Here is a 13071-nt window from a genome sequence, read left to right on the forward strand (position 1 = left end):
ATTTATAAAAACTGTCATACAGTTTTCTCTCAAAAGAAAAATAAGTCTTTAATTTCCTATTGAACTTGTTCAGTTGACAGAAAAAAATTTTATGCAGCAGCCTCATGTATAAAACATGAAAAGGAACAAACTATTAGTACTATATGGAAATCTTCTGAAAGAAAGATCTTTTCTGGTTTGAATCATTTACATTGAAAACACAAGATGATCTTACTGAAAGCAGTGCTGTATGAAGTGAATGGATGAAATAATTTTCATGTTTCATGTTTATAAAGACCAGATAATATGGTAATAAATTGAAATTTCTGTTTGCTGCCCAGTCGCTAAGTCACATCCAACTCTTGGTGATCCCATGGACTGCAACATGCCAAGCTTCCCTGTCCTTCAGTATCTCCTGGAGTTCACTCAAACTCATGTCCATTGAGTCAGTGATGTTATCCAACTATTTCATCCTCTGTCGCCCCCTTCTCCTTCTGCCTTCCATCTTTCCCAGCATCAGGGTCTTTTCCAATGAGTCAACTCTCCGCATAGGGTGGCCAAAGTATTGGAGCTTCATCTTTAGCACCAGTCCTTCCAATGAATATTCAGGATTGATTTCCTGTAGGATTAACTAGTTTGATTTCCTTTCAGTCCAAGGGATTCTCAAAAGTCTTCTCCAACACCACAATTCTAAAGCATCAATTCTTCAGTGCTCAGCCTTCTTTATGGTCCATGCACATCGGTATATGACTATTGGAAAAACCACAGCCATATGGACTATGTGAACCTTTGTCGACAAAGTGATGTTTTTGTTTTTTAATACACTGTCTAGGTTTGTCATAGCTTTCCTTCCAAGGAGAAAGCACCTTTTAATTTATGGCTGCAGTCACTGTCAGCAGCGACCAAGAAAATAAAGTCTGTCACTGCTTCCACTTTTTCCCTTTCTATTTGCCATGAAGTGATGACACATGAAGTAAATTGAAATAGACACATGGTAATAATTTTAGGAATGGGTTTACAATACAATAATGACAACAGTTTTTTTCATAGCATCTCCCAATGCAGTATTTTTCAAATATTAGTAAATACTAGACAACTCATCATAGAAAAATGCAATGTCTTATCTGCATGACTTCCTTCTCCAAGGGATCTTCCCTACCCAGGAGTCGAACCCAGGTCTCCCGCATTGCAGGCAGACGCTTTACCGTCTGAGCCACCAGAGAAGCCCCATTTACAGTTACAGGCATATACCATTTCCTAGACTGTCTTGGTACCTCAGCAGTGTCTTAATATATAGCCTTTTTTACATGGAAGGTCCATTTGAGGAGGGAATCTAGCTTATCAGAGCACTCTAGCCTCAGTCTAGATTCTAAAAGGCTACCAAACCCCTTTATTTTTTCAGATGTTCCTGAATTTGTCTCACTGGCTACAGCCTGGTCTCTCGTTTCCACAATTACTCCTTTAAAGTTTGACATATATGCACTGCTCACGTGCATGCTAAGTTGCTTCAGTCATGTCTGACTCTTTGTGACCCTATGGACCATAGCCCACCAGGCTCCCCTGTCCATGGGATTCTCCAGGCAAGAATGCTGGAGTGGGTTACCATGCCCTCCTCCAGGAGATCTTCCCCACCCAGGGATCGAACCCAGATCTCCAACATTGCAGGTAGATTCTTTTCTGTCTGAGCCACCAGAGAAGCCCATACACACACACACACACACATACATATATATGGATATATATATATATATATATATACACATATATAGCTGATTCACATTGTTGTACAGCAGAAACCAGCACAGCTTTGTAAAGCAATTATGCTCCAATTAAAAAAAAAAATTAAAGCTTTAGGATTGGGTCAAGCCAGAAAGCCCACAGTAGTACCAACAGGTCCTCTTAGCCTAAAACATTTTTAAGAAATTCTGAATGTTTGTTACTTCTCCTGCCCTCTGTCCCTATCATTAACTGGGACTAGAAGAGGAACTCAGTATTTAGATCTAGGCTAAAAAACACATTTCAACAGTGACCTGCAGACCTACAAACAAACTTAAAGCTTCCAAAATGAACCTATGATTTCTGAGCAGGTCTTGGCTAGCTTAAGAAGCAGTATAAGAGCTATTGGAAACAAAAGAAAAATACACTATTTGCCAGCTATTTAGCTGATGAGGAATTTTAAGTTTCCATCTCTTCCTCTTCTTCCTCATGCTAAATAGGTCTAATATTAGTTTAGCCATATTATGGCAAAACACATAGATGTCTTAGCCTGTCTGTGTCAATATAGCCTTCTGCCTGAATCAGTCAAATATTCTTATTGCATTCCTTCCATTGCTAAGCCCTGTGTGAGGTGCTATGGGTTATACAAAGAAACAGAAGAGTCAATCCTGAATTTCAGATTTATAACTGAGTTTATAAGATGAACTAATGGAAGTTAAAAAAGCAGTGTACTGCTAAATAACCTGGGACTGAGTTTAGCATAATAGAAGTTCACAGAATAATGAACCAATGTGTGAGAGCTAAATTGGGAAAGGTTCAATGAAAAAAGTAACACTGGAGCTGTTTATGGATGTATGGTCTTAGGCAGAGTGGCTGAAAGACAGCCTTCCAGAAGGGGACAAGAGCCTTTCAGCAAATTTCCCCAAATGGAATGAAGATCATAAAACTGGAGAACATGGATGACATTTATTTTATATTTATTATATATTGATAACTATGAAAGACAAGTCATACTTTTTTCCCAGTCATAATTGTCATCCTAACGATGTACTTTTCTTCCAATGCAGTAAGTTATTCCAGATATTAAATGGCTATCTGAAAAAGGAAGAATCTTTTCCTCATCTTCTCTGGAATGTAAGTGCAGTTTTTTTACTTTAAGGCAGGAAAATGGTATTTTAAATATGCTCAACTTTCTTCCATAATGTAGAGTATGATTTTGGAGACGTGATCTTAACAGAGCACAGCACTTGGTAACTTACTGCAAGTTTTAAATTCCATGATGAACCTGCTGCATAGTACAGGGAACTCTACTTAATACTCTGCAATGACCTAAATGGTGAAAAGAATCTTTAAAAGAATGGATATACATACATACATACATACATATATATGTATATATATAAGTTGATTCACTTGACTGTACAGCAGAAACTAACACATTGCAAATCACCTGTACTCCAATAAAAATTAATTTACAAAATAAATTCCATGATGAAAAAGCAAACAATTTCTTACTAATTATATCAAAGTAAACTGCCTTTAAAAGTACTCTAAGCTTTCCAAGGATCTAAAGATGCAGAAAGATGATTGTGATGTTGTTCAAATCTAGGTTACCCCGTAGAGTCCTACATACATATACTATGTTGATGAGTTAGCATGTCCTAGATTTGGTAGAGCCATGGCAACCTTCCTATGGCCAGTTTTTTTGTATAAGAGCTGTGACCCCAAAACGTGAAAAGTGTGGCGTCCCCATATTTTTTTCCCAGTTGCAAAAGGGAATTGGGATTGCAGTTGTTTCACTAAGGATATTATAGTTTTAGAGCTTAAAGACATCATAGAGGACTTTCCTGGTGGTCCAGCTAAGACTCTGCTTCCAGTGCAGGGGGCAATGGTTCAATCCCTGATCTAGGAACTAAGATTCCCACATGCCTCCTGGCCTGGCCAAAAAAAGAGAAAGATGCCATAGAGATCATTAGCCACTCTTTCAGATCACAATGAAGAAAGTTAGGCTCTACTAGAAGTCTCATCTTGGGACTTCCCTGGTGGTCCAGCAGTTAAGAGTTTGTCTGCCAATGCAGGGGACATGGGTTCGATCCCTGCTCTGAAAAGATTTCACACGCTGCAAGTACTGAGCCCACATGCCGTCTAGGGTCCATGCTTGACAACAAGAGGAGCCACTGCAATGAGAAGCCCGAGTACTGCACTGAAGAGTAACTGCCACTTGCTGGACTAGAGAAAGCCCATGCACAGCAACAAAGACCCAGGGCAGCCAAAAATAAATAAATAATATATAAATAAAGGAAGGAAAAAAAAAAAGATGTTGGTTTAAAAGATCAAGAAAAAAAGAAGTCTCATCTCATCTCTGCTTTGATGTAGACTCTGACCATGCTGAACCTCTTTATCTGTAGATCTGGGGGGACAGGGAGGCTTCTCTGGACCCCAGGGGCCCTAGGTAGAGAGTGGAGACCACAGCGCTCCCAGGTAGTCAACAGCAGAGGGAGCAGCTTAAACCAGTGAATGAGTGCCGGTGACTATGGTGAGTTGCTGCTGCTGCTGCTGCTGCTGCTAAGTCACTTCAGTCGTGTCTGAATGCACAACCCCATAGACGGCAGAGGCCAGTAAAAGGTCCTGCTTTACTCTTTCCATGTGAAATTCAGTCCTGTGATGAAAAATTTAGAAAACAAATATTAACAAATATAGATGTGGAGAAAGACTATCATTTAAAACTTCCAGGCTATATTCTACCTTTAGAGTAGAGGCTCAAATTTATATAGCAAACTGGGCATGCGTGCATGTGTGCTAAGTTGCTTCAGTCATGTCTGACTCTTTGCGACTCCATGGACTGTAGCCCACCAGGCTCCTCTGTCCATGGGATTCTCCAGGCAATAATACTGGAGTGGGTTGCCATTTCCTTCTCCAGGGGATCTTCCTGATCCACATATCAAACCCTTGTCTCCTGTGACTCCTGCATAGCAGGTGGATTCTTTACCACTGAGCCTTCAGGGAAGCCCAGCAAACTAGGAGAAACCCCGTAATAAGCATTTTCTGTTATGTAAATGATAAAGCAAAACTTTATCCTACTCTTTAAAGGGAAATTTGAATATAGTGAAATAATTTAAATTTAGATGTTTCAATCTGAGTTTTAAATTCTCTGCTTGATGTAAATTTGGTTAAAGTACATTTTAGCAATTACTACCTAAAGGCCAATGTTTGTTTTTCTCTGTGCTGAATTAGACTCTTCCAGCATATTTATTATTGAGCAGCCCCGAAGAATGATCTCTTATCTGAAGTTCCCTTTTCCCTACATCCTCCCCAAGGAAAGTTGGAGTCATTTCAGTGAGGAATGGCTTCAAATAAAGAAATACCTTACCTTGAAGGATTCAAGAAGTTCACAGCGTTTGGTGGTATGTGACCCAGATGAAAAGACTGCCGTCTAGTGAAGACTGAGGGAAGCCCAGGTGGCTCAGTGGTAAAGAAGCTGCCTGCAATTCAGGAGCCACAGGAGATGAAGGTTCAATCACCGGATCAGGAAGATCCCCTGGTAGGGCATGGCAACCCACTCCAGTATTCTTGCCTGGAGCATCCCATGGACAGAGGAGTCTGGCAGGCTACAGCCCATGGGGTAGCAAAGAGTCTGACATGATTGAGTGACTGAACACAAGCACGAAGATTGAATAAGCTAGATTTGGGGAAACATATTAAAGTTGCAGTCCCATATATAGGTCAGGTTGAGTTCCTAGGACCAGACTACACTCCTAATGGGAGTTGTAATTTCCCCCCAAAGTAGCAGATGACCTGCAATTTATCACCCTGGGAAGGGGCCAGTCTTGAGGCAGTGAATAAGAGCTCAAGATTGTGAGGGCTTTGGACTGTTAGGTTTGGAGGAGGTACTAGGGTCTTTTCTCCTCTCTCTGAAACCTCATGGAATTCAAGTGAAGCAGACATGGTAGAGAGCACTGCTGTTGAGGGGTGGCTGGCTTTCCTTTTCCATATGGCAGTTGACTGGAATGAAGGTGGAAGATCATCATTTAGGAACTCTGAAGAATGTCATCCTGGCTTTGAGGTTGAGGGCTCTGAACACACTTCTGTGTAATGTCATTTATTCTGTATGTGAACAGTCCCCTTCTGTTTTCCATAAACTTTCAATGAAGACTGATTAGAAGTTACCACCTGGTCTCCTCTTTGCTGGAAGAAAAGGGCAGTGACCCCTCCTAGAGCTCAAAGACACTTTGAAGTTGACTAATTTATGGTAAACAAAAAAGGTAGGATTCAAGATATCATTTTCAAAACTTTAAGTGGAAATATGACCTTATTTTTATTCATATGTATCTGAGACTTGAACATTTTATTATATGTATTTGTGTACTAAATACCAGAGATGGCTTCCTTCTTCTTTCCTGGTGATTGTGGTAAATCATTATGCAATGAACCATTTTCCAGAATTTCTTTAATGGTTTCTTTAATTAAAAATGGGCTTCCTAGGTGGGGGAGTTGGCAAAGAAACTGCCTGCCAATGCAGGAGACACAAGAGACTCAGATTCCATCCCTGGGTCAGGAAGATCCCCTGGAGGAGAAAATGGAAACTGACTCCAGTATTCTTCCCTGGAGAATTCCATGGACAGAGGATCCTGGTGGACTACAGTCCATGGGGCCACAAAAAGTCAGACATGATTGAGCACTCAAGCAAACAAGCAGGCCATTAGAATTTCTTGAATGGTTTCTTTAGTTAAATTGCCATAGGATGACTACTGATCAGTCTTCACCTGAGTGACGGGTATAATGGTAATTCTTTGCGGATTGACCAAGGCTAATGCATCACCACACCTCTCACCTTTTAATCACTGTATTTAATTGCTAGAGAAAAGTCTGCTAAATTGTAGAAGGAATGTAGGGGTTTTTTGAGAAAAATGGACCCCAACTGTCTTCACCTCTTCGAGCATACCAGAATGAGTGTACCAAAGTTTGTAAGAAGCATGTCAGGATTCTCCAAAGATAAGCATACCAAAAAATAGGGTATGGGTGCTTACCCTTGGCATATACCAGAAAAAGCCATTTTTTAGGGAAAATAAAAACATGTATCTGAGATTGGCATGCTTTTAAGATCTAGCTATGCTGGCACATTGTTGTGGTTTTGGAGCAAAGGCTGAGCATTTGAACATGGGATGCTTTTTGGTTTAGGTATATCATTATAAATGGACACATTTTTCTTGGCATTATAGAGTGTTGGTTTTGAACAATGACATTCAGTGGTAGCAAAAAAGCAGAGCAGTAATGCAGGATTAAGCTCCTTCCCCCATGACACTGAGTAAGGTTTGAGCTCTTCAACTTAAAAAGGGTCTGAATGTGTGTCGGAGGGGAAGACTTTCCAGGCAAAGTCTCAAGAGTGAGATGCTAGACTTCCCACTAACAAGTCACATGGATGCTGACTGGGAAAATAAAAGAATATGACTGCTTTCTACGCCCAGTGTTAATGAATATGATTGTTACATTTGTAAAATTAAAGAGAAGTCACAATGGCATATTGTGTAGGGTAATCCCAAATCACAATACATACTGTGATTTTTTTCTTTATGTTTATTAATTTAAATGCGAGGTTCAGGGAATCTTAGATCAACTGAAATCCCAGAAATCTCAAAGAAGATTTGGTCTCTCCTGAAAGGTCTAGGAGAGTAAGTCACCCAGCTAAGAAATTCCCTTGCATGGATCACTGCGGACTAATTCTTAAATCTTCCTTTTAATTAATTTCATTGGAAGTCTGAAAGAATGTAATATGAAAGCTGAGCAACTGTCAACTTGTGGCTTCTCATTCTATAATTGATTCAGTATTTTAGTTTGCTGTATTCATATACATCTTCATAACTCTCTATGCTCTTTTGCAAACATTATGTTGTCTGTGCCTCATGGCCCCACTGATGGATATGTGGAGAAGTGACTACTAATTTCACTTAATGCAAGAGGGCAAAGAGGCAAGAAGAGAGTAAATGATATAGCCAAAAATGAGTGCAAGAAAGCTTAAATTTAGAGAATAGATATTTGCTAATTGCAAAGAGAAAACTAGTGACTTTAGTGTAAACATATATGGCAGACACCATATCACCAAGTGATTAAGGTTAACATGACCCATGATGAGACCTATCAGTATCAAGTGCCTCCTGATACTTTGCACTGAGAAGGGCACAGCATCACTTCTGTAGGATGGCTGCCAAAAATAATAACCGAAATTATGAAAAAATATCAGACACACTCAAACTGAGACTCATTCTACCACACTGGCCAGTGGTATATGACACTATTCAAAAGTGTCAAGATCATAAAAGACAAAGAAAAACTAAGGACTGTTCCAATTATAGGAGACTGAGAAACCATGACCACTAAATGCAACCTGAGAACTTGGATATTGGGTCTGGAAAAGGAAATCAGGGAGACAGCTGGTGAAACTGGATAAGATCTGTTGATTAGTCAGTAGTATCATTTTGATTTTCCTAATTGTACCCTGGTTAGGTAAGATGTTAACATTTTGAAATGCTGTGAAAAGTGCATATAGGAATTTTGTGTACTGTTTTTGCCACTTTAAAAAAAACTCTGAACTTGTTTCAAAATCAAAGTTAAAGTAGGGAAATAAATAGGTTTTCTCCTACAGCCAAACCAAATTTTTTCCTATGGGAGTATGGTTGATTTATAATGTTGTGTTAGTTTCATATGTACACAAAGTGATTCAGTTATACATACACATATATTCATTCTTTTTCAGATTCTTTTCTCATATAGGTTATTACAGAACTTTAAGTAGAGTTCCATCAATTTTTATCTTCAATAAAAATATACATAAACTTCAAAACTCAACTGGTAATCTAAAAAATGGTTTATTCATTATTCAAGTGAATACTTTGAATTATTATTTTTTTATTATTCAAATCCATGGGTGATGATCCTATGTTCTACTGTAGAATTCTGGGTAAACACAGAGCATAATGGTAAAAGACTATAGGAGTTGGATTTGGAGAGACATATCCCAGCCCTATCAATTTCTATGTATGTGAACCTCAGTTTCTCCATCTGAAAAATGGGAATAAGCAAAGGTATCACAGGACTGACTGCTGTGGGATGTGGGATTGAATGAACCAATGGATGATGAGTCCATACCACAGTGCTAGATGCCAGTTCTAGCTTTTGATTGATTTGGGTGAGAAACAATAGCTTCACTGGCCAGTCATCATTTTGTGTCAGAATGGCTTCTTGGGTTGAAATTTCACCAATGTAAATTGACACACTTCCTCAAAAGCTGTTAAAAACATGCTTATTACTGATTTAAAAAAAAGGGGGGAAAAGAAGTCATTTACACAAATTCACCAGTGATACGTTGAAAATGCTAAGTGAATTGCTCAAAACTTGTCACGGAAAAGATCTCTGCTGTCACCATGGCAGAGTCATGTCAGCCGTCGGTGGGGTACCATCCCTGGAAGACAGAGTGGAAAATGGGAACTCTGCCCAAAGTTGCAGCGCCTGTGATGGAGAGCAGGGAAGAAACCACGGCTGCTCTGGGAGCCCAGCAGAACCTGCCCGAGTGGGCGGACAGGACTTTAAACAACTTGGAAAGACTCTTCAAAGAACAATTAAAAACAGCCTCCCGTGGTGGGAGGTGAATCTGGCTGGCCAACTCCTGCTTTCTTTCCCCAGGGTAGAATTCCCAGGCTTCTGGGTCCTGGTGGAGTGCCCTTGGCAGTGGATCCTGATGTTCCCTTTTCACTTTCCCGGGACGCAGAGTGATGGTTATGAGTACACAGGGTAAAGAACATCTGGCTGTCCTGAAACTGAAAGAGATCTGCAGTCGGCAGGTGGGGGTTGGAGGTTTATGAAAATAGTGGGGTGAAGTTCATTTTGTGGACAACTCTTGGCCCTGGGTATTATTTATTTCAATTTTTTTTTTTTTTTTTTACTGCTGGGCTCCTGTGGGCTTATTACAGATCAATTCATAAACAAACACACCGCTAAGTTGTGTCCTGGGGATAAATGATGAGTTTATGTGACTTTGGGGTTGCATGTTAAAGGTAAGAGAGGAGCCACAGCTAAGAACTCAGTGTAATTTCAGTTTACTGAAATTCCAAGCTACACCCCTATTTGGGTAAAAGACTTCAGAAGTCTATGAACTATACATGGTTTTAAGGCACTGAATTAATGTCTTCAACATTTCTAAAAAGAATTACTGTGGACTCAGGAAATAAATAATCACACAGAGCACCCAGATTTCCTTAAGAGTGCATGAAAAGATAAAATTAATCATTTGGGGTCCTGGCATGTTCTATAAAATGATTTTAATACACATTTAATATGAATCTAATTTAATGTGTTTCTGTTTAACAATAGTAATGACCTAAATCATCATTTATTCAATCTCTCAAAAATATCTATCGACTGTCTACTATATGCCAGAACTATACATGAGCCAAGATTCTAATTTATGGTTAACATTTTTGATGACTTAATTGTTTCCCCTTCATAAAAAGGCTTCTACTTTCTGATGTGATGAGCATTGAGAGATACCCTTCCCAACTCAAAACAGATTGGTGTATAGCCAGTCTGTGCGCACACACTGTTATCTTTGTGTTTAAAGTAGTGGTGGCTCACTGGATGAAAGGATGAGTCATCATGAGAGGTTATGTTCTTCAGTCCTGTCTGGGCAGAGGCGTAAAAGGAAGGCTGTATGCTCCCAAATTACACATGAAACTGAGAGATGTTTATTTCTCACTGTGAGGTCCACCACCATGAGACCTTGGGAAGAAAAGCCATCATCAAAGAAGAATTGTGATTCCAGGAGATGATGTAGCTTGCAAGTCCCGTGTCTTTTTGCAACACAAAATGTAACAGGTAGGCAAAGATATAATTGAAAGAGAAGAATGAGGGGGAAATTATACTGGAGAGGAAGAGAATCAGACAGAAAACAGAGATTAAAACCAAGAGAAAACAGAAAAGTAGACACCCTTGGAAGGACAGAAAGAGCCTCTCCCTGCCCATCCTCCATATATCTTACCAGGTGTGATACACTGGTGCTCGTAGTGTAAGCCGCCCTTCGGCTTCCATCCTTCACCCTCAAGAGTGGTTCATGCAGAGACAGAATGGTCAGAAGTTCTAGATAGGACAGAGCCCCAAGATTTGATGTCAAGATTAGGGAACGATCCCTCTATGAAACTGACTCTAGATGAAACTGACTCTAGATGAGCAGCAAGATTTACTGGATCACTGTGCCGTCTGTGGAATAACCCGGAGTGGAAAGTGGTGTGTAACTGAATTGCTGGGGTCAGCATGGTTCTCAGTTCAGTCAACAGAATGTTTCATGATATTATGACATGCTCAGCATGAGATCATAGTGATTTGGGTAACAAATAAAATAGTAACTGCAAAGTTAAGAATTGATTAAATTAACACACATATATGGAATCTAGAAAAACAGTACAGATGAACCTATATGCAGGACAGGAAATAGAGACAGAGACATAGAGAACGGATATGTGGACATGGGCAGGGAAGAGAGGGGTAAGATGAATTGGGAGATTGGGATTGACATAGATACATTATATGTGAAATAGATAGCTAGTGGGACCCTGCTGTATAACACAGGGAACTCAGTGCTCCCTGATGACCTAGATGGGTGGGATGGGAGTAGGGGGTGGGAGGGAGGTCCAAGAGGGAGAGCATATATGTAAACATATAGTTGATTCACTTTAGATGTGAATAATTTAAAATTTCTTAAATCATTGTGTTAGTTAGCAGAAACTAACACAATGATTTAAAGCAAATATACCCCCAATGTTTTTAAAAAACGAGTTGGTTGGTGACAATTTAGCCCAGTGCTGAGAAAGAGGTACTATATCTGAAAAACAATTATTTCTACCACTATAAGCGTGAATTTGGCACTTGGGACAAGGATTCATTCATTCATTCATCCGTCCTTTCTCTCTCACACACATCTCTCATATCAACTGTGTTCAATTTCTTCCTGTCATTACAAATTCCTGGTCTTTAACATCAGCTCAGTGTTCTCTCATCCCTTGTCACTCTCACCTGCTTCACTGAGTTTATTACTCTTACTACCTCTGACAGCAACAGTGAAGGACAGGGAAACTTGGCGTGTTGCAGTCCTTGGGGTTCCAAAGAGTCAGACACAACTGAGCGACTAAACAATAACCTCTGCCCTTGAACTACCCCATCCTTTCTGTTTGGGGTTACCTCATATAACTTTTTATTCCAGCATATAAGGCCTCCATCCATATGGTCCTATAATGGATTTCATTGCCAATAATCCCTTCAGTGTGACTATTTGCTAGAGCTCTGTCCTGGTGTGTTCTCACCTGGAAGCTCATCTTTCCTCCATGGAACCGAATGATGTACTCAGCACTCTCAAGTGAAGATCCCTGGACATTTCTTCTCCACCACTGCAGACAAAAGTAACTAAAGCTCAACGTGTCTGAAAATCAACTTTGATTGTCCTCCCAAACATGCTTCTACCATCTTTCTTAGCTTAGTGAACCATGTGTTCATCCACCAAGCAGCCCAGGCCACACTTGGGTCTCTGAGACTCATCTCTTCCTCTCATCTCTCATGTTCAAACCTTCACCTCCTTAACATTTCCTAAATCTGTCTTTTCTATTCTATCTCATTCCTAGGCTTCAATTTAGACCCTTATCATATTATTATGGAGAATTTAAAATTTTCTTAACTGATTTTCCTGTCTCTTTTCTTGCATATTGTTTATTAATTGATTATCCACACTTCATCCAGAGTGACTGCTTTAAAATTCAAATCTAACTCAATTTCTTCCTAACTTACAACCCTTTAGCAGCTTCTTATTGCTTAGGGATCCTCAAATGCTCTCAACATGATGTATAAGACCTGAAGCGGCGTGCCCTCTGCCTGACCTGCAGCCTCTTTTCTTCCCTCTGTCACAGGCAATGGTCCAGCCATAACCCAGAAAAAAAGGTCATGAACCGAACAGCTGGAGCAGAAGATCCTACAGGCTTTTATCATGTCTAAAAGATGCTCTTAAATGACTAAGAATAAGTAGTCTTGATATTTCCTATGCCCCATCAGCATACTGTCTGATTTATAAATTTTGTTGAATTTTGTCATAATTGCATATTCTTTCCATAGGCTTTCATCTTATCTATACTGGCTGTTGAGGGCTTACGTGTTGACCCTACACCATATCTGGTATTTGCTCCCACTGAGTAAAGACTTCTTCATGTTCTAACAAATATGGAAGCATTTCACATCACATTGCCAGGCTCTGAGGATCTCTAGCAAGAGCACATGTGATTAATTTCAGTCTTTGATAATCCGAGAAGTATGGAAAATTCCCACCTCCTACTCTTTTGCAGGATT

General features: G+C 39.8%; 1 long non-coding RNA gene across 1 annotated transcript; it reads left to right on the forward strand.

The window, feature by feature from the left end:
- Nucleotides 1–10974: 10974 nt before the first annotated feature.
- On the forward strand, nt 10975–12776 carry LOC132346717 (uncharacterized). The gene is made up of 2 exons (XR_009496630.1): nt 10975–11226; nt 12639–12776. It is a non-coding gene; the product is annotated as an uncharacterized lncRNA (long non-coding RNA).
- The last annotated feature ends 295 nt before the right edge of the window (nt 12777–13071 follow it).

This window comes from Bos taurus, chromosome 12 (genome assembly GCF_002263795.3).
Source record: "Bos taurus isolate L1 Dominette 01449 registration number 42190680 breed Hereford chromosome 12, ARS-UCD2.0, whole genome shotgun sequence".
Taxonomy (NCBI): Eukaryota; Metazoa; Chordata; class Mammalia; order Artiodactyla; family Bovidae; genus Bos; species Bos taurus.